This window comes from Haliaeetus albicilla, chromosome 4 (assembly GCF_947461875.1).
Source record: "Haliaeetus albicilla chromosome 4, bHalAlb1.1, whole genome shotgun sequence".
NCBI classification, from domain to species: Eukaryota; Metazoa; Chordata; class Aves; order Accipitriformes; family Accipitridae; genus Haliaeetus; species Haliaeetus albicilla.
This window is the reverse complement of record NC_091486.1, coordinates 44,499,085-44,526,650: the sequence shown is the minus strand read 5'-3', so window position 1 is coordinate 44,526,650 and position 27,566 is coordinate 44,499,085. Positions and strand designations below refer to the sequence as shown.

Sequence of the window (27,566 nt, the reverse complement as noted above, 5' to 3'; positions counted from 1 at the left end):
GTGCGGCGGCGGGAGCGCCCCGCGGGACCTGTCCAGGTCCTGACGCGGCGGCAGGTGCCGGTGGCGGAGGGCCCGGCCGCCCCGCACCTGTTGAGTGCGGCGGGGCGCGGCGGGGCGCGGGTGCCGGCCCCCGGCGTGGCGGGGCGCAGTGCGGCGCGGGGCCCGGCCGTGCCCGGCGGCGGGGCGGGGGCGGGCTCCCGGGCGGCCTTACCCGGCCAGGGGCCGCGGCGGCGGCGAAGCCATTTTGAGGGGGCTGGCGGCGCGGCGGGAAGTTTGGCCCCGGTCGCCCGCCCCGGGGGGAGCCACCCGGCGGGGGCCGGCCGCCGAGCCCGGCGCCTTCTCCTGCCTCCCGGGGACGCGGCAGCCGCCGGGACCGGGGCGCCTGCTCTGCCCCGCGCTCTGCCGCCCGGGAGCCCGCTGCCGGCGGGGAAGGTGAGCGCGGCGGTCGCCGTGGCCTGTCCGCCCTCCCCTCCTTTCCCCTCCCCTTCCCTCGGCTGCCGCCCGGCCACCAGAGACCGGCGTGCCCCCTCCGGAGGAGCCGGGGCTGGCCGCCCCCCCCCCCCCCCGCCGCCGCCGGCACCCGCTGCCCGCCCTCTGCAGCGGGGAAGGCGGGCACGTCCTTGCGAGAGGAGCTCGAGCGTGAAATGTGGGTTCACCTCACAGCGTCTCTCTTCCCCGGCTGATTAAAATACCCGAAAAGCCCCCCCCCCCCTTTTTTTTTTAGCGTGCCATCTGTTGCTTTGGCCCCGGGTGGGTTTGGGTGTCGTGGTTCCTCCTGCATTCGGTTGGATTTAGGCTGTGCTGGAGCAAAACCGCGGTCACAATGTCTGTTATTGTGCTAAAAAGTATGGTTTGCTTCAGAAACGTTCACGGGCGTTTTTAGAAATTGAGGCACACTGGGTTCCCCTGCAGGGTGCCTGGCTGGCCTGTGGCCGAGGGGTGGCTGCCGGCCCGATCCAGCTCTGCTTTCCGCCTGCGTCTTCACCTCATCTCTCTCAAAACTGAGCGTGAGGGAGCGCCGGCGGTGCTTGGCTGGAGGGGAGGTGGCGGCGAAGCAGTCGGGACTCTGAGCTCAGGCTGATGAAACCACAAAATAGATCGACGAGTGGCATAGCCAACAGCAGCCGGGCTGGTCCTGAGAAACGTGCTTGGCCTGGGCTTTTACTTGGTTCTTCAGGAAGATACAGCTGCGTGCAGGAGCCTAACTGCTTATCCCCCACCCCCCCACCCCCCCGCCCCATCTCCAGTAGATTCTTCCAAGCAGCAGCAAACCAAACCGCAGTTGATGTTTCTACGTTGCGCCGTATCAGATTTGAGCCCTGGGGCTCTGAACGCGGTGCTGCTGCTCAAGGGCTTTTGCCACTGTTTGTAGCCCACTTATTCCTCAGGGAATCTTTTTCAGTGGTAAATTAAAACTTCCTGTTTTTTGTAGCATAAACAAAAGATTGCGGTCTTGGTTTGTTTTTTGGTTTTGGGTTTGTTTTTTTTTTTTTTTTTCGGTGTGCACAGGCGGTGACAAGCTCGCCCCGGCTGTTGGACTCGTATGGACACGCCGCTTGCTCTGTGAGTTATCTGTCACCGCCGTTCGAGCATCGTGTGAGTGAAGTCGTAGCATCGTTCTCTGAGCTGTTATGCCGGAGAGTGGCAGGAGGCCAACCTACAGAGCACAGAAGATGTTTAGAATAATTAGTGATGGAACACCCTTTTAAAATAATTGTTTGGGTTTATCTAGCACTCAATTGTAGCGATATCTACCTCTAAAAATAGACCAGCTTCCTATGTAATGAGTCTTGTAGTATAAACAGTCATGTCTTGAATGACTGTTGTTACTTTTAGGATGTCCAAGATAGATGTTTTTGGGGGTTTTGCCAAATCCTCTTGTCTGTTTAACTTTTTTTTCTCTGCAGCGAATAATGTGGTTCTTGGCCCTTAACGGCGCATAGTCGTGCGATGCCCAGAGGAAAAGCTCAGTAATCCTCACCGTTCAGGGCTGGCACAGTGGGACAGAAAGCTTCCCACCACTCTTCTGGCAGCCCAAGGTCAAGCAGTCCTCTCTTTCCCATGAAGTTTGTGCTCTGTACACTGCCACGTTCACAGAAGTGTGTCCAGCAGTTAGCTTTGACAGGTGATGGTGTGTCACTTTTGCTTTGAGGCACTGTCCTCAGTTAATTCAGCACAGAGCTCTGTCGGCTAGCATTTGTCTGTGCCAGTAAGTCCACGGTTTTCGTGCGACGAGAATAGAGCGGCTCAGGCATGATTGTGGTTGTGCTGCTTGCACCGGCGTGCTCACCCCACGTTCTTTGTGACAGCACTCGGCTTTGCAAGGCTGGCCTCCCGGGATGCCTTCCCCAAGTTTGCTGAGGCACAGCTGCATGAACATGCAATTCTCGCTTTCAGTAATTAAGAAAAAGGATTGCACGAGGAATTTTCTCATGTTTTGCCATAGGGTTTATCGGAGTGTAACAGATGAGCTGTGGCCCTAACCCCTCGTGCACACGTGCTTTTTAAAGTTTCTTTTCAGCAGCCAGCGTGCTGGCCGAGTCTTCCCTGGCGTGGCTTAATGTGTGAAAGCACCAGCTCCTCCACTGAAGGGAGAGCAGCCCAGCTTTTTCAGCAGGAGGGGAAATTGCTTTATGAAGACTTGTTTTCTGAAAAGGTACCATGGAGGACACTGTGCCTAGTGTTTGAAGTGGGAGGTGTCTCAGAGCTTTGCTCACACTGCATTTGCGAACCTCAGGCCGTCTTTATATTTGCCCCCAGCTTATTCAGATTTATCTGCTCTGATGAAAGTTCAGTGCCCTTTTGTGGGCTCTTGTGGTTCGGGAATGGAAATGTGATGCCATAAGCCTTCAGTGGCAGGCCTCTTGCTTGCTATGAGCACATAAGTCTTCTTAGAGTACCTTTATCTTGTTTATTATAAGCAAATGGGACTTTTTTAAAAGCCGACTGTGTTTTGACTTAAGTGAGTAAAACCTTATAAATGGCTGGGCTTATTAGCTCAGACAGGGCATCGTTGCAGTTTGGGACTGCAATCCGGTCAGGCTCTGCTGCTCTCCAGCAAACTCATCTCTGTGCTCGGCATACCCCGCGCCAGTGCCTTTGGTTGGCAGTCACCTGGTCAGAGGTCCTGCGTGGGAACGAGGGGTTCCTGTTAAACAGGGTGATGGCAAACGCTTGTGCGAGAGAGCCGTGGGAGAGACCAGAAATCTAACATGCCCTCTAAGCAACTTGGCATCGGTGGTTTTGAGATGTCATCTGTGACTTGAGGAAGTTTCGGGGATGGCAGTGGTGGGTGTGCCCCCGGTGAGGGGTGTTTCTCCAGCTGCGGGGTCTGAATGAGTATGTTGGTGCTTCTCTGTGCCAGGATGGTTTTAGGCAAGGCTGACATAGGCTGTCACCAGGTGCTAGCAGTGAGTGTGGCTTGTCAGGTTGATGCCTCTTGCATTTCAAGTCAGTTCGGTGGGTGCAGGACCCTGACACATTAGGTGGGGGTCTTTGCTTGAATGTCTAAGGATGTGGTCTGATGAAGAGAGGCGTGTAGTACTTGCTGTTTCTGCAACTTCTGAAACCAGTAAGTGCTTGGCACCTTTGAAACCTGGGCCATCCAGCTGCCGTACTATGGATTTCAGTTTAAGTTTAAGTACCAAAGATTAAAACTGTGGGTTTGGATTGTGTTTATCAGTGGAAGCTGTTATTTATGTACCTTGCTTTTAAAGGAAATACCTTTATAGTATAAATGTTGCGTGACCAACAAAAAAAAAAAAAAAAAAAAAGCTTGGTGAATTGATTATGTAAGCAAATGAAATGACATTTTAAAGCAAATTTCTTTCCTGTTTGGATACAATGTGGCTGTTTTTTGTTCTTTCCTACCATTCAACAACAGAGTGCATTTTTTTCCATCCTTTTAGTGAATGTTTTTTGTATGGTAAGTATGAGAAATACTTGTTTTTGCAGTTTGAATCCTTGAAAAGGCCATCAGCAGGCTCTGGGAGCTGGCAGGAGCCAGCTGTGAGTATCAGGGTCTGTAGCTGACCAAAGCAGCAGCTCATCTGTGCATTTGAAAAATAAAAAAAAAAAAGAAAAAAGCCACGTAACTGATATTACTCTGGGAGCTGAGCTTGTCTTGGAGTGATGCTCCAGACAGCCATCCTCTCAAGGATATCTGGTTGCAAAGGGAATTGGGATCTTTTTATGTTTTTCTGCCTCTGGGTCAGCTGCAGCATTTGTCCGTCCCTGTGCGAAGGGAATTCGTCGCCTCCACAAAAGCAGCGCGGGTTACCTTGAGCCTCTTGTGCTGGCGGGGAGCGCGGGGCTGAGTCAGTGCTGGCTGCCGAGGGCTGTGACTCAGTGCTGTCCCCTCGGATGCACGTCCAGCCCACTGCCAACAGAGCCAGGGAATAACCTGATTACAGAAGTGTTCTCTGTGGGTATCGGCTGGTTAGAGGGGACAGGGAATGTCGGGCTGCTTTCAGTAATTATGTGTGTGTTGGTGGAAGTTGGTTGTTCCTGAGCTTTTATATGCAGTACCGAGCATCTGTGGAAGCACCAGGGAGCTCAGAGGCCAGAAGCTTCTTTCCTTTGTACTTGATAGCACGGTCTTATGGTTTTATATCTTTGTGGGATGTGTGGGGTTTTAAATTTTGTTTTAATTTATTTAACGTTTAGATATTTTTTACTTATGTGCTTGAAGAGGAATGGTGCTTTGTTTTCCTTGGGGAGAAATCTCTTCCCTGATGCTGTAGGGTTAGGTCTCTTTGTGTTTCTGTCTCTTGAAGTGAGGATGCTATCCATGCTTTTAGGTCAGGACTAACTCATGAACAAACATTTTTGTCAGGAGCTCCTGCCACCCCCATATATTTCTGAGCTCAATTTCCCATTGCATAAGCACCCACCAGGGGCTGGCAGTGCCCCTGAATGAAATTGGTGAACGCATTGAAAAGTCCATCAAATTTGACAAAAGCATAGAGATGTCACAGGTAAGTGCCGAGAAGTTGTGTGAGGACAAGAATCTACGTGGAAGAAATTCTCAGATTAGTGCTCCACTGGAAGAAAAGCTGTTGCCTGAGTGCAAATATATTGTTAGACATCAGAGGATTTTCGTGGTAGGGAGACAAACAGGAAATCAAATTTCTTAAGTAGTTCCAGTAGAAGATGAGTATCCTTATTTTCCTTTGTGAAAGTGGTGAGGAGTGATCTGATGAGCAATCTTGCATTGTCATAGGTGATAGAAGAAAACAAAAGATTTTTGGTACTGTCCTTCACCTTGCCCCTTGGGGCTGAAGGGGAAGGCAGATGAGTGAAGACTTTAAATTTCACTGTAAAGGCTTTTGCAGTTGTCTGGGAAAATGTTCTTTTATAGGTGCCACATAACCACTTGGGTCAGGATTTTGCTCTGCAGAGTGCTTTTGGCAGAGATGCAAAAGGAGGGTCTATTCAGGGGATTGAAGAGTATCGCCCTTTTCCTGTTTGCACCAGTACAAATTTAAGATATTTATACTGATGTTCTCTGCCATTTCGGTTTCTAAGGCTTTTCCTTCTTGAGGCATACTGAAACAGGAAGATCTGGTTTTTGGTTGTTTTTTTTTTTAATTTATTTTTTATTTTGAAGAGATTCTAACAGAATAGATCTCTTGGACCTGTATCTTGAGTCTTGCGGTTAAGATGCCGAGTATCCTGAGTATTCTCATTCAGAGAAAACGTGGGACTAATATACTGTATTTTGAATTTAAAGGAAAGTAGAAATCTTTCTCATTTGATGATGAGTTTGGTGCTGCATGTCAGGGTGTACTCTGTGATTATGTTGCTGTCTGTTGCTTTTGCTATTATATACTTTAAGTCGCATAAACAATTTTGTGATGGGCCTTTGGTAATATTAGGCTTGAGGACTGTACCAATGCCAATTTATCATTGTTCCAAACCCTGTGTGCTTCCATTCTTTTTTCCCAATGGCTCTCCCTCCTCCTTTCTGCTATTAATTTTGTCATATCAGCTCTGGGAAGAGATAAACTGTTTAGAATTTGATCAAAAAGAGAACAAGCAAGTATGGAAAACATTAGCTTCTTTCATTTGTCTGATGTAGCATGTGAAAATGAAGTTTTTCATAGGGATTGTGAGGCAGCCTCAACTAGAAGTATTTTTTTCCCATTTTATCTGTTTAAGTTTTGAGATTTGCAGAGATAATTAGTACCTGCCTCTTCCATTCTGAAGGGCTTCTGCTGAAAGCATTCAGTGCGTCTAAAATGAGGCTGATTTTTATTTAGGTTGATTTACTCAGCTCCTCATCTTTATTAGCAAATGAGTCAAGTGTAAACTTTCACTGTCTTTTTCCTTACTTAATTATACTCTAATATTTGGGCACAGTCTGCTGGGAAACTATTAGAGGGGAAAAATATCTTTGACTTTTTTCTTTAGATGCAGATTTTATACAACTGTGTTTACAAAGCCCATTCTGAATCAAAATAAGTTTTTATTTTTCACCTCAAATATTGAGCACAGGTACTGAGTACTTAATAAGAAAAAAAAAAAAAAGTCTTTATATGACTCCCAGTAAAAGCATAGTGGGATCTTTAATTCAAAAGCATGATCAGCTGTATGTTTTCCTTAATAAAGTTTGCACATGAGTGCAGATTAGCTGGAAAATGAGTGTGGACAGCCTTAGCAGAAGACTCCAGCTAGGGATAATATAAACACCAAGGTGCTGACTCAAAATCAGGAAATTTGCGCAGCAGAGATTACCAGGGACTTGGGAGACTATTGAAGGAAAATCTCTCTGCAGGCTTGCCCGCTTCTTGCAGCAGCTGCCAAGGGAAGAGTATAGCACTCAAGATGATGGAGCCTTGGTGTGGTCCGCACTGGATGCTATTAGGAGGATAGTAAGGAAAAAATGTTTACTGATCAGAACCAGACTAAGATAACACATTTCAATGCTGCTTTTGTCCTTAGACTTGCCATGCTTTTCACATCTAAAGATAGAGGATCAGTACTGGTATATTTAAGTCCCTGAAAAATGAGAAGAATGAACATAAACCAATGGCTGAACTGTGCTTTGTTTGTGAGAAACTTGTAATAAAGCTAGCTCTGTGGGGGAACTGGGTTATAGCCCTCCTCCACTGCCCAAGTTTTAAAGCTTGCTCTTGACACACATATGTAACTCACACTGGGAGAGCAAAGGAGGAGGAGATAAATTCTCTTTTGTCAGGTGCTTACTCACTTTTTTTAATCCTGATAGCCTTTGGTTGAGCTTACACGTGCTACAAAGTTCATTCCAGGGTGTGTTTTATGTGTTTTCCATGCTATGGAAATTAGCAAGGGGTTTTATGTAGGGAGAGATCTCCTTCATGATAGCTGCTTAATCTGTGTGAGAAATAGCATTGTTTTCTGACTTAAATTTTGTAGTTTTGGTAGCTGAAACTTTTAATCTGGTTGAATGTCCCCTTTTGGACGCTGACTCCATGCAGGTTTGCAGCCCCTTGGACCTGTTGCCTGTAGAGTCTGCACAAAGTCTGGGTGCTGTTTTGAAGGTGTAGAGCCACAGGCAACTGTGAATTAAGGTCATAGTCCATGTTAAACCGGGGTCACCTTTTCCAGCTAGGCTAAAACATGTTCTTTTTTTTTTTTTTTTTTTTGCCTCCTTAAGCTTTTCAGAGGAGCCGCGTGGCACGATGCTTCCATTTTCTCAGCCGCGTTGGCTTTGATGTCTTCTCTGGAGCTGCAGCCCCTCTCTTGGTTAGAAGTGATCTTACAGCCAGCGAAGTCATCATTCAAGTGCAGAGAGCAGATGTGCTTTCCTGGGATTTAATGTGTATTATACAGATGTTCTTGTAGTCATATTTTTACAGATGCTTTTTATCTCCCACCACTTACTAGCGCCAAGCAGTATGCTACAGTTTGATGTTGTGTGATACTGTGTTTTGATAACAAAGTGGAGCTGGAAATTAATGCTTGACTCAAACCAGTGATCCTGGCAGCTGTGTGTTGGGCATGTACGCTAGCATTTTAATTTGCATCAGGAATGTGCTTTTGACAGTCTCCTGCTTGTCTCCACCACCTCTGTGCTCCAGCTCACATGGAGGAGCAAGGTGGGAGCACGTTCCTGGGCTCCCTTTGGAGGACGGCGAGCGCAGAGAGGAGCTCTACAGGCATGTCTGCTGCCTGTAAGTTTGTGATTGGATTGTGCCTCAATCACTAATGACTGTTCAGCCTTTGATTAATCAGAAGCTAAACTGGGACCCTTGGCTGAGTTAGCAGCTCTTAAGAACCTGAAACAGAAAAGTACAGCTGACTGGAGCGAAAGCGTGGAGGTCTGGTTGGGAGCATGCGCGCCTGGGCTTTTGACAAAGTACAGGCAAAGGGGTAAAGTCTCCCAGACTAAAGAGCTTTCAAGAAAGTGCAGAAAATCCTCTCTTAACTCCGTAACCTACCTTACATGCTTAGACTGGTGGGGTCTTGAGCCTGGTAGCCTTCCCTCTATTTCATGAGGACTGGCAGGTCCTTCCATCGTAGTAAAGCCTGCAAAGTCTGATTTTTTCCTGTGTCTTTGAACATCTTTGCAAAAATCTGGGAAGTTACATTAAACTCAGCTCTGCTGTTTTCCATGATGATGACAACAAGTTGGAAATACTGTGCAAAGAGAGCCTTAGTCTGAAAGCCTTTGGGTAGTTTATCCCTGTTGATGCTTTTATATCAAAGTTGATTTCCATAGACCTCAGCGCTGATGAATGCGGGTAATGGGGGATAGCGAGTACTACTGTAGCTGTGTATGTTTTTTTTCTGGTGCAGCCTAGTTTCTCTTCTCTTATCCCCTGAAAGCTATTCTTAGTAAGCGGTTGGTTTTTTTGAATTAAGTGAGTGAATAATCAGTATTTCATTCACTGTCCTTACATATGCTTAAATATAGTATTAACCTAATCTTCTTATATGCTTTTCCTCCTGCTGCTCCTGAGTTCATAAAGGAACCAGGTTCACTATTAATAAGATCTATGAATGAACTTGCCTGGAAGTAAAATAGTTCTTTCAGGCTTTGGCTCGTATTTATTGCCAAGCTGATAATTTATTTATCTTTTTGGAAGGTAGCATCATTCTTCATGTGTATAACTCCTTGTAGCGTGCCGTCTCCGTTTGTTTTCTTCGGTGCTGTCGAGAGTAATTTTTCTGTGTACAGATTCCTGAGCTACAGTCTGTGAAACGTTTTTTCAAACAAACGTTGTTTGTTTTCCTGCTGGGAAAGTTAAAATGAGTGCCTGGTGGCGAACTTTGTAATATCTCCTCGCTTTTAGGAGGGTTGAGCGACTGGAGAGGACCAAGGTGGTGATTAGCATCTGTCCGTCTCCTCCGGCGGGGGCTTCGCACGCCTCCCCTCGGGGCTGAAGCCCCGCTGAGCCGGGGGGGGATGTCAGGGAGCGAGGCGGGCGGCTTGTCCCGCAGCTCCGCGGGCGCTGCTGCCGCGGGGAGGGGCTGGGCGGCTGTGGGTCCCCCCCGCCGGCCGGGAGGCAGCTCGGGAGCTCCGGAGCTCTCCGTGGTGCCGAGCGGGGCCGAGCGCCGCCCGCTCCTCCCCGCCGAAGGGCGGCCGGTCCTGCGGCGGCGGCCGGTGAGGGCTGTCGTGGCCTGCGCGGAGGCTTCGGCCCGCCCTGCTGGTTTCGGGGTATTGCGGCGTCGGCTCTGTCGCGATCCGGTGTCTCAGCCGTGGGCTGCTCACCCCCGTTCGCCCAAGGGACGAAGTTTGTGCGGCCGCTGTGTTCAGCGGGTCTGCTCCTCGTGCTGCTGAGAGGAGCTTCAGCACACCGGAGATATAAACTTTGAACGTTAGGCCGTGGTCACCTTTCCTGGAGACGGGGTAAATGTAATATAGCTTAAATAAATGTAGCTAGCGTTCCTCTAACTCTGTATATTTTTCTCAGCCCCCCCTTCTCCCATCATTGCGTTTCAGGTTACGATGGCTAGGGTTTTTTTGTTGCCCAGATAACACTCGGCACTATTGGACAATATTCCCAACTCTGCTGTTCCTTTTCTACTTCCTTTGGCTTCCTCGGGCATTTTTTCTTAGGCAAAACTGCCTGCTTTTCATGTAGGGCTCGGTCTGGTTTAACGGCCAGCAGGTGAGATCTCAGATGAAGGTGAACCAGGATTCTTCAGAGGCTGGTTTTGCCAGCCCTGTTATGAACCTATGCAACTTCTCTCAGCATCGGTGTCCTTGCTGGCTCTTTCAGCATAAGCCTACTTCAAGTTCAGAGTTGTCCTTTGTTCTGCTTTCAGGCTGTTCTTTCCTCAGTAACTTGTTCAAGAGGTTTACTTTAAAAGAAACTTGGCTTTCCAGTCTTAAGCAGGCTTCCTTGATAGCTGTGAGAACATTTTCTAAATAGCTGCTCTTGATTGCTTTAAGTGAATGTGGAAGGGACTAGAAATACAACATTTGATTCTTGCAATAAAAGCTCCGTTGAGGAATATGGCTATTGACTGTTATTCTCTTGCCAGAGTATCACCTGATCTATAGGACTGCTTGGACGAAACAGGCTGCTTTGAATCATAAAGGGGAAAAAAAAGCCAATATTTTGAAGGTCATAGCTTTTATAGTGCAGTGGTGGAAAGTAGGGAAAGGAATTGTTCTCCTGGTAGCTTTCAGTGTAACATAGCTGCTCAGCATTAGCTAATGTTTTGGCTTTGGTATTTGTGCTTCTCCCTGGCTTGCATACCTTCCTTGACTACTTCTAGTGGTTTCTTGCCTGGTTCAGTACATTGCTATAGTCTAAATGGGACATAGACTGTAAAACAAGCATATTAATCAGGACAGGATAGTCCCTTTGCTTGGGAAGAGGTAAGAAGCACTAACGCTGTCCATTTAGCTGCAGGCTTGCTCTGATTAGAAGACCCAGAAGAACAACTAGACAGTGGACTGTCCTGACAAAATGTGAGTGAATTGTTTAAAATGGAATACTGCACTGCCACTGTAAAGTATTTGCTGCTCTTGCTGTTGAGCCGTAACCATCATCTTGTGTAAGTCTTAACTATACCCATAACCAGCTCTTTGGCTGCAGAGCATTGGGGCAGGTTGATGATGATGGTTCTGAGACCTGTATAGGTCCCTCTGATACGGAGGTGTAGTGGTTGTCTCGTGAAACATGGAAACAGCACAGCCCTCTGACCAGTATGAAAACAGCAGAAACCCCTAGATGTGCAGAAGTCCGGCAAAGTGAGTATAAATGTGTATTTTTGCATCCACTGTTACTTAAAGTGCCTACAAACTCCTCTTGCTCCAACAGTTTGCTGGACTTCAGCTGTACATTGTCCTGGCAGCATTGGTATTGAATACTACTGTAATGTGGGTGTGGTGGGATAGTTTTGAATAAATTACTTTTGGATCTGTGTTAGGAGCCTGCTGGCGTTCTTACTGGAGGTTTTCACCTCACAGAGCTAAAGTCTTGGTTTCTTGTTTAGTGCATTGTTTTGAGGACAGCTAACTGTCTGTATTTCTGAATTAATAGCTTCTTTACTTCACAGAAAATGTGTGCAGTGTATGCATTTATATGAAATACATGCATATGTATATTTTTTATGTTCAGTACTTTGTCCAGAATAAAAGAATCAGTCTAAAAGTAATTTAGATACAGTAAAAGGGCACTAAAGTAGGTGCATAATCTAAATTCCACTCAAGAACATGGTTTCTTCACATATGAACTGATGTATTCCTTGCTTCGGTGCCTGAGATCACTTAGGTAGTCTTGATTGCATTAAATGGCTTTTTCACTCTGTAGCTCTGCTGTAGTGAACCTGAAGCAAATTTTATGTCTTGAGTTCTTTGCTCCCGTGAGTCGGTGTGCCAGGGGAATGGGGAATTTCCACCCTGTTGCAGGAGCAGATGCAGCATAGTCTGCACAGAAGCAGTGCTTGTCCCTCTGTTAATCTCTTGCTGGTTTTAAATTCTTGGGGACTATGATGGGGTGACCTTTAGACCTTATGTCTGTGTTGGTGTATGTATGGGAAGTGGCAGAGATGGAGGAGGGATGTGGTGGTGGTACAGATATGTACGTGCCCCGTGAGGTGGGGAGGATGGCATGAGCATCCTGAACCGCAACAGGCAGCTTGGATGGCACCGCAGTGCTGTGGTTTTGGCTGGAGTGGAAATGCAACCAAGCAGGGGAAAAAAAGAGACAGGGCTCTCTGGTTTCCAGCAAAATCACAGGGAGGTGTCCCTTGTGCCCCAGGTGAAGGCTGGCTTCCCTCAGCTTTCCCATCCTTCCTTCCGCGGGGGCTCAGGGCTGGCTGGCAGCTGGGTGCCACTCAGCTGCTGCCCTCCCACGGCATGCATGGGGTGCTGGCAGCTCTCCTCCTCCTCCTGGGGCCACCTGGAAATGCTTTCTGAAAGGGCTGTAGAAAAATAAAGGCACTCACGGCTAATCCAGTGTAGTCCTTGCTCTGCCATCATTTGCGGCGTGTATCAATTCTGCCTGAAAAGCATTGATTATTTCTTGCCGTCATACAAAAAGCCTCGTTTGGTTCTGTACAGCACTCCCTTCCAGGGCAGATAATTGCTTCCTTTTTTCCCTCTCCTCCCTGTATTTGGCACAGTCATAACTCTGATTTGTTCTGTTAGACTGAGTAGCTCTTGGGAGACTTCCCTCAAACTTCCTCTGCTGTGTATCAATCACCCTGTAGTCCTTCCCTATTTGCCTTCTGCTTTGAAATGATACTGATTTGCAAGAGATGGTAAAGATGGGCAGGGTCCTGTATGCAGTTTTGCCATGCCTCATGCAATGGTAAATTCCTGATATAAATAATTCTCTTGTATTGGTAAATTTTCCCCAACAAAATGTCCCCTCTGGCAGGACTCTCTTCTCTCTCTTTTTAAGCCCTCTCATCCTAGAAGTCGCCATCATCTCTGCAGAACTAGTTCATTATTATGGTGTTCTGTTGAATACCATATTGATTTATTTTTATTGATACGACTGGTATTGACTCCAACTCTGTCACTTTCCCATTTGACTGATGATGGTGACTGTTACAAAAGATGTGCAGTTTGTTGAGGGGGGATGCTGGCAAAAGCCATCTGAAAACCTAGGTGAGGTCAGTATGCCTGCTTCTAACCAATGCTTCACTGATGCACTTGAGATCTGTAGTAAACTGATAATACACAGTTTGACTGCTGGTGCATGTGGTCCTCTCTGAAGCTTCTCCTGCTGCTGTTGCACAGCAAGGCTTTCTTTTTGGCCAGTCTTACTTGACAGTTGACTCAACTAATATATAGAGGAATTAATTCCCATTCAAAGTGGGTTGTTTTCTTCTAAAAATAATTTTTGCATCTTTCACCATAAGTATTTCTCCAGCTTTCCCACTTGTCACAGTTATAAGGCTGCATTGCTTATGGATCAGCAAAACACTTTTGTGAGTTCAAAATGAAGTCCCATCACCGCAAACAGCAGTAGCAGCAGTATAGACTTTACACCACCTAGGGAATACAGATACTGGCAGTGGCACAGATGAAAGTAAGCATGGAAAACTGAAGTTGAGGAACCAATGTGGGAACAACAAAAAAACCCCACCAAGGTGTTGTAATTATGCTAAATTGTATTAAAAATAATATCTGAAGCTCAATATGTGTAACTGAAATACCATTTCTCTCACCCATTATTAAGACTTAGATTTGATTAACTCATGGGGGTAAAAAAACCCATGTGACTTATATTTTTGTCCCTTTTTTTAAGACCGAAATTTCTTCACCCCTCTTTTCTAACATGACTACTAGCAGCTGTTACTACTGTAGTATAGTTTGTGAGCAACCACCATTTAAGTAACTCTAACCCCCTGCTTTCAAGGAAAACTAATGAATTTGGAAAGGACTCATCTATAAATGCACAAAGGGTGGAGAAAACACCCTCCCCCCAAAAATAAATGGAAGGGGGCAGCTTTCGGCATAAGAGCCAAGAGATTAGCTAGCTAGGAACTGATATTTACAGTGGAAAATGGCATTTGCTGTGACGTGTGGTAGTTAAGTCAGATAAGTGGTATTTTCTCTGTTAATCACGGGGAGGGTCAACCCCAAAGTTCCCATGAGGTTATAAGAGATTTGTACTTTGGAGAAGCAAATCATCCAGCTTTTGTGGAGAAATACTTATCTTCATGCCCTGCCATTTCATTGTTTTGATTTTTGGGACCATCTGGATCTGGTATTTGGGGGTTTTGCTGAATGTTGCAGACACAAAATCTGCAAGCCATGAACTCTAACTTCAGCTTCAGCATGTGCTGAGCTCTGCGTTCAATCTTAAACGCTGCATTTTATGTTTCTCTCTGTTTTTATTGGATTGACCTCCGTATTGGTAGTTTGAAATAAAAGCCAGCCTTCACTCCACCAGGAAGGGAAAAGCACAGGCTGGTGGTTAAGGGCACTGCATCATCATGTCTGCCAACTCGGTGAGTGCCAGCCCGGCTGTGGCTGCACCAAGAGCTGCAGCAGCTCGAGATGTGTGGAAGCTCCTGGTGCGTAGCTATAGCAGGCATCACAGCTGGGTAAAGCTGAGCCGGTTGGGATGTTCCTGGAAAAAAGCACAAGCAGTATGGGAAGGCCCATGCTCTGGGAAGCCACGTGGCGCTCCACATTGGCTCAGGAACTCACAAACACTGGGCAAGCTGGGTTTTTGTGTGTAAGTTGGGAGATGCATTTTGTATTTCATATGGACCAGTGAAGTGAATTATTTTGGCTTGCTGCATTTTGAACATCTGTGTTTTTATTCAAGATTACAGTCCTTTAACCAAATTTTTTCAGCCCTAGCATTAAAATTTTTTTTTTTATGGAACTTCTCAAACACAAAAGTGAAGAAAAATTTAGCTCTGTATCTAGAACTTTCATCACTGACAGATTAATTCTGCCCCTCTTAAATATATGTAGTTTCAGATTTGTCTTGCTAGGAGATTCTTTGGGGCCACTTTGTATAATTTAGTTAGTAGATAAAGTAGGCATAAGTATTTCTGCTCTCATTAGCCTCATTTCCTTTGGCTATCAGGAGCAACTTTTAATACTCAGCAAGAGATGTTATATTATTGGAAAAGGTATTTATCAAATTTTATCTGAAATCAAAAAGACTAATGAAAATGAGCATATGAGTTGCCTACTGACAACTCAGCCTATGGGGTTAATGCATCAAAATTGTCTTCTGTAGTCTCAAGTCTCCATGTTGATATAGTTACAAGTTTTGGTCCGGTTGCCCTCAGCTGTGGTTTCTGCTCAAGAATCACAACATACAAGACTTTTCCAAAACTTTTTCTGCGTGCAAGTAATGCAAACCAAGGATCTGTTCTGGATGTGACATCCTGACCTATGCCCAGGTCATGCCAGCATCCTCCCTTTCTCTTGCTCTCCTCCTGCCCTATCCAAACTCTACTGGGTGTTTCCCTTGCTGGTGTTGTCAAACTCGGGGATGTATTACAATTTCTTGAGTAAGAAGGTGGTAAGTACCGTTTCTGCACAATGTGGCTGTTAAATGTCTAATGTTCTGTGATGGCAAACACTCTGCCCACACACCAGAGTGGTGATGGAAGTCAGTTTTTACACCATAAGTGTGGTTGGTGGTTGTTTTTTGGTTGTTTTTTTTTTTTTAACATACAGATATTTAATATTGAATAACACACAAGGAACTACTCTGGAAGGGACAGTTTGAGTCAGTCTTGTGTTAAAGACATCCCTGATAGCCAGCTGCAACTGCCAGGTCCCAAGGAAGGCTTCCAGGAACTCAGAAGACTGGGATTCGAGTCCTCTCGCAAGTTAACTCTGCTCATATTTGTAGTGGGTGAAAAGCAGAAATGTGATTTTAGAAGTAAAAGGTAACACTTTATTCTTAGAAGACCAGCAGCTGGTTTTCCAGAAGCATTGCAGTGATGAGACACACGCGCAAAAATCCTGGAAGCCGCCACCACGGAAATGCAGACTGTTGGTGAGACTTGAGTTACAAGCATGGGGTGCTTCGAGTTCGGCTTGCCAAGGCTGCTGCTATGTGCTCTCCCTGCAAGCTGCAATGGCCTGAGAGCAGGCCTCTGCAGGGAAGAAAACCCAATTTAAGGTGCAGGGGCTATTTTTTTGGCTCCCTGCTGCATTGAGGCAGTTTGTGTGATCCCCCTTTCCTTGCCTTGTGCCACAGGGCAAGGGCCACTGGGTGCCCACAGGTAGGTCAGAGTCCTTGCTCATGGTCCAGCTCAAAGTTTGGGCTGTGAAAACACCTGCAGCCAGACTGGGATGGTGGGAGAGAGCAGTGTGCACTGGTATGTGAGCGATCCTGTGTGCAAGAGAAGGGCAAAAGTTACAGCTTTGTGCAGCCTTTGGGAACTAGCTGTGGCAACTCTTCCCCTTCCCAGCTCCCTTGGAGCTTAGCCCGTCTCCTGTCCCTGCATTGCTCTCCCGCAGTCTCCAGCTCTGCCCAGAGCACAAAATGGGTATATATGCATAAATAAGGAAGCAGTGAGAAAACAACTGACCCAGAAGCGTGATTTCCAGCTAATCACTCCCTGGCCCTTTGTTTGGGAAGATGGCATGATTCAGGTTTCTTCTGTGGTCTTTTAACTTCCCTGAGCAGGGAGTTCCTGTAATGTGCAAGTTAAAGCCAAAGGATTAAAGAGCTCTGAAACCCTCCCATGTTAAATGCATAATACTTATTTAAAAAATAATAAAGCATGCACCGGCAGTGACCATCACCTGTCTGCTTGAGTAGGGTGATTGCCGGGATGGCAGAGTACTCGCTGCTGCTGTTGGGTGCCCTGGCCTTTGGTACACATGTACAATCCACAATTTTTGTTTCTCCAGTTTAGTTTGTGCTTCCTGGCTTTTTGTGCACAGCGGATGCAGTTTCATGCTGTTTCTCTTGGTGGGGGAAGCTGTTGGGGAGCTGCAGGCTGATAGAGAGTAGTTAACATTGTGATTCCTATCAAAGGCTAAGCCCAAAATGTGCACAAACAGTATCTGTTAAGCCTTCTTTCCAGCCTGTACCTTTTATCTTGGTGTACTCTTTTTACTGAAGTTGCAGCACCCTCTTATTCTGTTTTATCTTCACATAGGTGCTATAAACTGCAGTCAAGTTGCCTTCTAATCTTCTCACTGATAAAATGAATGAAATTCATTGGCTGAGCTGCATAAGATGTTTTTTCCTGCCATCATTTGTGCGTGTGGGTATGCCTGTGCCCCTTGGATCTTGTCGACGGAAGGCGGTTTTAAATCTCCTTCATGTCGCGTCCTCTGCCAGGTGCAGATAGGTAACCCTAGTCTCACTCAATGCTCTGCTTTTAAATCCAGCAATAAATCGTGTTGTTCTTCAGGCTGTAGAAGTGGCCTGGGAGCTCCTAGCGAGGTGTATCTTGTTACCAGGCGCTGCTTGGCGTGGGCATACTTCATCCCACCTTTGCTAATTGCTGGTCTGTCTCCCAGCTTCATCAGCAGCCGCTTGTTACACCGGGAGGCTGGAGGCAGCTGACAGCAGTGGTTTGCTTTTCTGCCTGGCAGCGTCTCAGCCATCCCATCCTGCATTTAAAAGTAGAAGTCTATGAATAAGGTGTGTTGTTTCAGCGGTCCTGAAGCAGTAAACTTTATTTAAGGACTGTGGGGAGTGACTTCCCATGGTAAAGGCTAGAGAAGATATTCATACGTCCTTAATGCAGGACATATCACTCGGTTTAACAGTGTTCAGAACCATGCGATTAAGTATTTTGCATCTTTTTACTAAACACTGATTTCTGAGGCATTTTTCTGAAGTCTAATGTTAAGGTACAAAATGCTCATGCGCATATTATCTTTGTCCTAGGAAGGGAGTAAGGTCAAAAATAATCAGCCTGCCTTGTTCTGAATTTTGAAAACTAGCACTGTTGTTCAAATGAAGAAAGATTTGCACTCTGGTATATGCTGAACATACATAGAACAAGCACGCAGGAGGTTTTACAGTTATTTTTTTCAGGATGTGTTGAGCAGAAACCCCTGGTCACTCACTGTAGCAGAGACAACAGCTTTCAGCAGCTTTCTCGGTTGGTGCAGGAGTGTCCGTGTCGTAGTGGAACATCTTCCAGCGCCAGAATTGGTCGGTGTGGTTGGGATGGTTGTGTTGTCCCGTCCCTGCTGGTCCTCTAGCCTGAATTCTCATCCACAGTCTGTCTGTAGTCCAGACTTACCTTTTTCTTGTGGCTGTTGTCTAAAAAGTACTAATACAGAACAGAGAAATTACTTTCAATTGATTTCTTAAATTCCTTTCTCTTTCAAAAGTTGCTGCTTAGTCTCAAGGTTGCACTGTTGTACTATTTCAATTTGACTAATGTTTAAAACAGCTAAATGAGTAATGTAAATGTTTAAACATTAGCTATAGTGAAATCATGAACAACAAGATTAAAGCCCAGATTCCCCTGAAGACATTTATGGTAATTTTGCTCATGTGAATAATCCTTTGGCTTCAGTTGCATTCTCTTCTAAGGTAACTGCTCTTATACGTGGGATGTCGTGATCCTCTAGAAAGGAGGAGTGGCATTAAAATCTTTGATTTTGAAATAATGTTGTTTCAGTATTTAAATTTTATATTGAGGCTTTAGGCTGTCATAAATAACCAGTATGTCAACATATTGTTAATATAATTTTTCAAACGTAGGGGATCACAAAATTAAAAATCAGAAATGACAAGTTCCTTGCTGGTATTGTGTGAATATGTGAAACCGTTTTTGGTGAGAGAATGTTTGAAAAAATAATTTACATCTGTATTTGTTCCTAAACAGGTTTGAATCCGAGTGGTCCAGAATAGATGATAAACGTAATCTTATTTGATACCTGCAGCAAAAGCAGTAATAGCTTGGATATCACTTCATGGAGTAGCATACTTTTTTTTCCCATGGATACTAACCTGATTCCTGTTGCTTAATAGCTGCTGAATTTTCATAGCTTTTGAAGTGTCAGTGAACTTTGTTTCAGTGTCTTACAAACAGATACTCTCTGTACATAAGTTCAAATAAAGAGTTTGTTTTATGCCAAGGGAAGGAGAGACAACTGACAGCTTTGTATTGTGTATAAACTGCACTTAATGCTTTTTCCAGTTGCAGCATGTATGTCTTTTTTTCCTGAACTATTTTTTTTTGTTATGATGATTGGCTGCTAGTCTTTCCTAATTTATTTTAGAATTTTAAATGAGAATTAAAAAGAAATATAGGGATCATGGTTTGGATTTGGGCTATTATTTCATTACTTCAGTCTGATAAATTAAGGTATATACCATCATAGATGTCAAATTGTTTGTTCATATTTACATGGAAAAACTTATTTCCAGAAGAAGACCCAGTTCTGTAGTTGTGCTGTTGAACTAAGTTTATAGTTTACGGCAGAGACTCATCCCCTTTGTGTGTGAAAAGATGTGTCATGTTTTCTATTGCAGGCTAATGCTATAGTTTTTGGGGGTCAGGAGCAAAATCTGCCATGAAGGCACCTTTTCCTCTTCTCCCAAGGAACATGGGGAAGAGTGGGACGAAAGCCCTGGTAGCTGTTCACATCTGGTCTCAAACTGGAGGCACCCTTCCCTTTGGAAACTGGTGGTGGCGGTTGGAAGCAGGAAAGATTCCGAGTTGAAGGAGAAGGTGATGGTATAGAAGAACACTTGGGGGGACAAATTCTAGAAATTAAATACAACCAACCAAAAAATTGCAATTATCAGCTGCATTTGCTTTGCAGTTGGAGTGCATTGGCACTTGCTTGTGTCCCAGCAGAGGAATGGGTGGATAGTTCAGGCTGGAGTAAGGGTTTCTTCCAGCTGCTCGCCTTAATCTGGGGTTGAGAGGCTGAAGCAAGTTTATTTTAATTAATAAAAAACCTAGCTCCTCTGGTGCCTAGGGAGGGTGTAAATCAGTTAGCAAAAACTGTAGCTGTGTCTGCATGAAAAATACACCTATCTTTTGAGTTTCTTGTTTGACCTGTCTGTGAAATGTCTTGACACAGCCTGTGTCAGGATGTAAGCTGAGCAAAAATGAGCTGAGCAATGCAGTTGGCTTTCCACCTCTAAGCAGTACTATTTCCTGAGCCAGCAGTAAAATTGGAAGGGCAGAGGACGCCGGATTTAACATACCTGTGGTTTTTGTTGTGTGGCCACGTGCAGTTGAGATGCCTCAGCAGCTTACCTGTGTTTTTCAACACCAGAAAAGTAAAATAAATAGGAAAGTAAATATGTAAAGATGGGAAGTAGTGGGTTTTTTGTCCTGTCCACACGGCTGGTGGTAAGTGCCTCCAGATAATTGCCTTGCGTTTGGGTGGTTCTTGCAGGTTTGTGTCTCGAGGTGGGACCTCCTGTCCCTTGTGGGTGGGTGTTTTGCTCTGTGATTGGCCATCCTTTTTTCCCCAAAATCTTGCAGAACTGAATTGATGCTTCTAGTACCTTGCAAATTTAAAATATGTTGGAAAATCACTGTAAGCTACCGGAGGGGAACATGGGCGCATTTTTGTGTGTGCCCAACGCAAAGGTGCCTGCTCCCCTTGACTCCTCCACTGGTGTCACTCCTGGAACCTGGGGCTGCGGCTCCCCGTGGAGGAACGTGGATGGGGCATCCCATCCTCTGACCCCATAACGTGGGTCCCAGCCTGGCGGTGTGCATCTGCTCCTCTGTGCTGGGGGAGATGGGCCTGGGATGGGCTGATGGCTCCTGGGATGGGGCAGGGTGTTGTTTGGGCAAGGCAGCAGTGATAGCTGTAGGATTGGAATCGCAGGACCCCCGCCACCCACTCAGCCAAGGAGGCCTTCGTTGCCTTCAGGGAAGGAGATCTGCATTGCTTAAGGAAAGCCCTGAAATCTTTCTCTTTTCTCAATTATTTTAGGACTGTTTGACCAATGAAGACCTCAAAATTTTAGCTGGATGCACTTCTCAGTGCCTTTCTCCTAAGAAAGTTTTCAGAGGGCTGGCAGATTTCCTCCAAGAAACTAGAGATGCTGTTTCATACATGTGAGATACAGTCTGTGTAATGAAGTTAGTTATCAGATGTCTGTTTAGATTCTCACTGCCTTGAAATGTTTTCAGTTGAGCTTTAAAAAGTTAGTATTTTCACAAAGTCCTAAATGTCCAGTGTGACGTGTTCTTCAGATGGGTTTCAACTGTCCTTTGCAGCCCTGGGAGAAATCATGTTGGGACTGTTTCTGAATTCTTTTGGGTAAATAAACTCACTAGTCATTTTTAGAAATGAAGCTGTTCAGAAGTCACTTGATTTCCATTTGTTTTGCTTTTTAGTTGTTATTCCAGCCATGTGATGAAAAAGAAGAGCTCTTCTCAGGCTTGCTTTTGAAGTCTTTATTTTACTCCTGTCTGTGGCAGGAGGAAAAACCTCTATTAAAATGACAATTGTAGTTTCACGAGGGAAGCAAATGCCAACGAGGCGGCATATTGTCTTTGGGGCCTGTTTCCTGATGTTCATAAGGGACTGAGAATTGGTTTACTGATTTTTTGGGAAGTAACGATGTGGAGATGCTGCGGGGAGGTGCTGAGCTCCTAGAGGAGCCCCCCTTCTGGCAGGCAAACACCAATCTCCCTGCAAAAGGTGGTGGGGAAGCACGTTATGACTTGAGCAAGCCCTGAAGTATCCAGAGCCAGGCAGGGCGTGTAGAAGATGAGAGGTTTGTTCCTTGTTTTATAACATAGTGGTATTTCCCTTTCTTTCTCATTTAGCATCTTTACTGGTTTAAGGTGTTAAAAGTCTCATTTTTTTCCTTCCACCCGGCTTTACTCCTCACAGTCCTTCAGCAGTGGAGCTGGCTCGAAGGGGCCTTTTCTTCTGCTGATGCTGGTGTGGGAGCCACAAAACCTCAGGGCAGAGCGATCCTCTGCTGAGCAAATGCCCTCAGAGCCCCAAGCAAGTGTCTACCCACGCAGCTCTGCCTGCTGCGAAAACCCAGTGCAAAGGGCATGGTGTGCCCAGTTTGACTGAGATTAAAATATAAGTGTTTTTTTTAAAGAAAAAAAAAAATCAAATGAGCTTTTTTTTTCCTGGTGATGAGCAGGTGAGCGTAGTGTCTTGGGGGTGGGCAAAGGTGCTGTGGTGCTGGTGTGGCCATGCCCTGCAGAAGCAGCACCCAGCCCTGTCTGGGCAAGCTGGCAGCACCCATCCTGCCCACCCTGCCAGCTCCCGTTCACCTCCTTCAGTACAGGCTTGGACTGCTGCGCTTTGCCAGGTACAAAACTAAGACTTAGAAAGCAAACGTTTGGATTTTCACTATAGATATGTTTTTAAGTAGTACTGTAAAACTGTTCCTTATGCGTCATGCCTGTGGGCTGGTTCTTACCCTGTAAAACTGTCTGCAGCTGTCAATATATAAAGATTTTTTTGTGCTTAGTGGTAAACTTATTTTAAGTCCCAAGTCTCATGAATTGTGTTTGTTTAGTTTGTTTGAAACTTGGGGAATTACCAACTGGGATAATATGGCATCTAAGGAATACAATTTCTAAAACAACTTGAGGTTACACTAATGTGAAAACTTAGTTTAAAAACTACTAGCAGTGTGTTGTCTCAGGATTAATTATAACTGTATTTAAAGCAATGCTCATGTAGAAAGAGAATTATCAAAACCTCATTTTTAAAAAAATACCTTTTTTTTTGGTGGATGTTGCCACAAATACTGGAATTTCACATAACACATAGTTTATAGTTCATATTCCACAGGTCTGGAAGAGTTTTTATTGCAGATGCGGGGCTACTAAGTTGGGAAAATATTAAAGGAAATAGTAAATTGTCATGCTGCAAATACTGTACCTCATTTGGTGGGCTTGAGTATAGTCCATTGCAGTGTGGGAAGTTGACTTTAGTTGACACTGCATTGATCTTTCTAGGCATTTTTACTACTTCACGCTAAGACCAATGTGTTATTGGCATATTTTTCTGGATTATTGGAAAACGCCACCATGAAGTGTTGGGAAGTTGAAATGTCTTTGAAAAAAAATCAAGACTGAATTAATGCAGTCGTCTAGTATATGGACTTTAAATATTGTGCCAGATCCCTTCTTGTCTAACTTGAACAAAACAGTTTAAGATATGATATATGCATTCATCAGTTTGTATTGTCCGTAGCTGTGCTGTGCATGCTGTGTAACTTAGATTTAGTGAAAGTTTTTGTAGGGTGCCAGCACCCTCTTGTGGGCAGTGTAACAGCAGAATTTTTGTCTTTTCAAGGTGCAAGTATCAAAATCCTTTACAGGTACAGGTGGTGTCCCCACTCTGATCAACTGCTGGACTGTGTGTGTTTTTGCAGAAAGTAGCTGCTTGACTGAAATACTCTGTTGCTTTGGAAGTGATTTGCCAAACCATTTTAGAATAGTGTATCTTCACACTGATCAAGTCACATAAATATTTTCTTATAACTAGGGGGTTATCTGTAAAAATAAAGCCATCTGTTCCTGGTTGAACAGCTGTGCAGTTTATATGTATTCACAGATATAAAAGAAAATTTCTTGTAGCATTAGTCCTTCCTGTTATCCTGTATCCTCCTTACCCTACATCTGCCATTTCTTTCCCACCCCACTGCTGGTAGTTCAGGGATTTTCCAGTTTTGCAGGCACTTCAGGAGAATGCACACCGATGCCAGCAGTGTCAAGAAACTGGTGTTTGAAAAGGGGGTTGTAGTGTGAGGTGTTGTTTATATGGATTAAAATAAATCACTAAAAATAAAATAAAAAAGAAATCTAACAAGACGGCAACTTTAGATTTACTTGCAGCATAAGTTGGCTGTGATAACACAGAAAAGTTGATTTTAGTTTCAAGCCACTATTGGCCAAATTTTTGCTGACCCTTTCTGCTAGAAGGTGCAGAGATTGCAGATTGGGTTCTGCTAAATAGCTGCTTGTACTTCTGGGATGTTTCTTCTGGCCCCAAGTACTAAGCATCTTCAGTCTTGATTTTTTAAATTTTTTTAAATTTTTTTTTTCCCAACCAGGAGTGTGCAGAATTGTTTCTCCCCCTCCCTTTGCTGGGGTTACAAGGGAGTTGGCTCTGCGACTGCATATATGCAGTATGTAGTGTTTATTCTTACAGAATCAGAAATTTGTCCCTTTTAAGGTGAGGAGTTGCTATTTGTAATGCACTTAAATTTGTAAAAGAAAAAAATACTAACTGTGTTTCCTCTTTTTGCAGGTTGCAGAATCAGCATGTGTCTCCAATAGTTAAAAAGGTAAGCACACCATATTTGCCAATGCATAGCGAGATTCTTTGTTTTCTGATTGATGCATTCAGTTCATAACTTAGAGAAGAGAATTCATCTTAATGTATTTAAAGAGTTATTTAAAACTTTATTTATTATTTTATATATAACTTTTATTTATGTTTGTACACTAAATACCTTCAAAGATACTGGATCAGTACAGTTTGAAAATAGAGAAAATATTGTTAAGAAATTATCTAACTTTATCAAGTCAATGTACATGTTACAAAAAATTACTTACCCTTCTGACTGCAAATTTTTATCCAATCCATATTAATAAAATAAATATGCAAAGCTGGCATGTAGGACTTGAGAGTTCGCTGAATGTTTGAGCCGAGCTTGATAACTGATTGTCGTGGGAAAGGAGGAAATATGTCTGCTTTGTCAGTCTGTCTCCTAATGCCAAACATCACCCTACCTGCATGACTCTCTTTTTTCTTTTTTTTTTTTCTTTTTATAAAATAATATCAAGGTCTTTGAGGCTTTTTAAACCTCCTCTAAAACTATTTTAGATTTTTCTTCCAATTAGCTATTATTTTCCTTAGCACCACTGGGTAGCTGGAACTATTATCTTTTAAATGATTATGAAAACACTGATGTTACTTAATGGGAGATCTAGCCTGCTCAGTTTTCTTCTCTGAATGGTTATCACTTTTTCCTTGGAAGCACATCTTAAATACATTTCTGACAGTCATGGGTATTTGAGGAGTCCTTCAGAAATAACATATGTTAAAAATTAGATGTTTAATCCTCAAAGTAAGCCAGTAAGAAGGATACAGACAAAGAATACAAAACTTCATAATAAATATATGTTCCAAAATAGTTTACTGTACAATGAATCTGCAAACATCGTAAGTTATTTCTAATTTGGAGCTGGGCTCTAGACTTCCTCGGTCAAGGGAGCAATAGATGTAAAATCAATTATTGATGTAGTGTAACAGTAGATGGTGCTGTTGGAGTGGATTTAATCACCTGAGGAGTTGAACTGCAAACTGAGGCATATGGTATCAGAGCTCTTGGGGTTCCTGGTGTGCAGCCAGCAGCTTTGTGTTTTGAGATTTGCTGTGCCGAGCAAATGCTTAGGCTGTAATTAGCTGATACAAATTCTGGTGGCTGCTGCTAATTTATATTCATTCTTGCTGCAGTACACAAAACTTGCAGGAAAGCTGCTGTTGGCCTGTAATGTCATCCTTGTGCTTGAAAAATACATGAATTGCATGTGGGAGAGAAAAAATCGCTAAAAGTGCTTACAAAATACGGTGTGTGACTATTTCTTCAAAGAGTGTATAAAGTAAGCTGATAATAGTGGCCAAATCTATAAGTAAATGAGATTTGCAAGGATGGTTTTGGTGCATAGAGATTTTAATGTAATTTATATATATTAAAAAAAAGTAGTAGTGAGTTTCTTTTGTGTTCTGTGATTGAACTCTTTTTGTCCTCTTTCTCCTTTCCCCGGCAGCTTTCCAACTTAACCTGATTTGAAGTGAGTCTGGTGGGTACCTAAAGATACGATAGATTATTCCTATGAGTTTTGTGAAGGGTGACGGGTGAAGGAGATGCTTGATAAATTCTGTGTCTGGCAGAAGGGCTGCACCATAGCCTCGAGCCTCCTGGTGCTAGGGAGGGGAAAGGACTATAGATACCACAGCTATGGGGTCTCCAGGTTGAACTCACAAATACTTAGCCACAAAACCCCGTCTATCACAAGCCAGAAATCCACAGAAACTTAGGCTGGCTTTGTTCTGGTGATCTAGGTGGTAGAGGGGAGAATTGAGAAGCTACTGAATTTTTCCATCAGTCTTGCTGTGTAGCTCCTGGTCTCGCTTGGATTAGTTTACCTCTGGGCTTTTGATGGAGGACACCTCAGTTGTTTTGTGTCTCTGTGTTCCTAATTCAGTGATGTGGGTGAGATGGAAGTATTCAAGATGTGTAGGTAAGTAACCAGGTTCCCTCTGGGAATTGCTTTTTCTTTGGAGAGAAGGCAGTCCAGTCTCTGCTTGATGGCTCAGTGGGTGTTGAATCTGTGAAATACAAGATGTTATGGGTTTTACTGCTTTCAACGAACATGTTAGAACTGAATGCCACGGTGTTGTTCTGGTGGGTTGCATTTGCCTCCTAGCACTCAGCTTTTAACCTGCTTTATTCTAATCATGCAGACTTTGCAGTATATTTACGGATATTGAATATTTAATCTCATACATATTACAGATAGTGTATTTTTGATTTCCTAAAACTGTTGTTAATATGCCAACTGCAAGTGAATGCATTGGGTCACTAAGTTTCTCTCCCAAATGCATTGTGTACATTCCTTAGTCAGTAGTCAGATTATAGACATCTTTTTCTCTATTGAAAGCTGTCATCCTTCAAGCTAAAATTATCTTAGATCCTCTTCCTGATTCTCATACCCCAGAGTCAGTTTGTCTTGGGCAGCCGTGGTTAGCAGAGTAGAAGCTGCTTTGGAGAGTAGAGCTACAGGGGTGAGCCATAGGAGTCTTACAAGTCCTGCAAATGAAATCTCTGGCAGGTTAGAGCAGATAAATTAATTGTTGAAGGCAAAATCACTTTTGAACTTTCAACATCTAATGCAGCAACTCTGCCCTGAAAGGGAAGGAGAAATACACATTGTTACGTACATCTTTCTCACCTGCAGTGAGAGCAAGGTGGTGAAAGTTTCAACGGCTGCAAGAATTATGGTAAAGAGCTCAGCAGTTTCCCAGGCTGCTTTTTTGCTTTTAACAAAGCATGCTGTTTGCTCAAAGGAGGAAAATGAATTCCCATTGCTCTAAGGAGTGTTTTTTCCCTTTTTCTCTCTGTCTATCAATGGTGCTTTTCCTTCAGGGCTGTGTAGATGTAGATACCTCACCCTCCTTGTCCTTTCCCCATCATGCACAGCTTAATGTGGATTGAAATGTCAAACTTGGCCTGAAACTGTTAATTAGTGAGGCACAGAACAGCTAACTTCAATCATGAATTAGGTCTGGTCAGATGGGAAAGTGCTCTGTCAATGCGCAGCCAGTGCCCATGCTGTGGACACCGGAGCTGTGGGCTTCCCTGGGGTTTCCTTGGTGTCCTCCTTAATCTTGCTGTGATTGCATAGACCTGTTGGGATGTAGCATTGCAGGGCCTGATGTCAGACCCCTTAAATTAAGCTATTTTTTGTTTCCATGAAGGGGGAAATGATGTTGCTGTGTTAATCCAGAGCATGTTAATCCAGCATCCTCTGGTCTGTGAGCCCAAGCTGGCAGTATTTAGCAAAGGAAGGAGAGATGCTAGAAGCATAAGAAAATGCTTGACCTTATGTCTGCTACAAAGGAAGATCACACCTTATTGCTCCAGGGAAGACTGGTTTGGGGAGTTGGTCTTAGATGATGATGGCATTTCCTCGTGGGCTTGGATGGGTGG

The 27,566-nt window shown here is 44.3% G+C and overlaps 1 protein-coding gene across 3 annotated transcripts in view; it reads left to right on the top strand.

Moving 5' to 3' along the window:
* Positions 1-27,566, top strand: part of ADARB1 (adenosine deaminase RNA specific B1) — a 91,139-nt gene that overhangs the window by 154 nt on the left and 63,419 nt on the right. For 2 of the 3 annotated variants that reach the window (XM_069782247.1, XM_069782245.1), the window contains exon 2: positions 24,098-24,134. The gene's annotated coding sequence lies outside the window, so the exon portion shown is untranslated. Of the gene's footprint in view, positions 1-4,401; positions 4,424-24,097; positions 24,135-27,566 lie in introns of those variants that run through there. The other variant, XM_069782246.1, reaches the window with a different exon arrangement.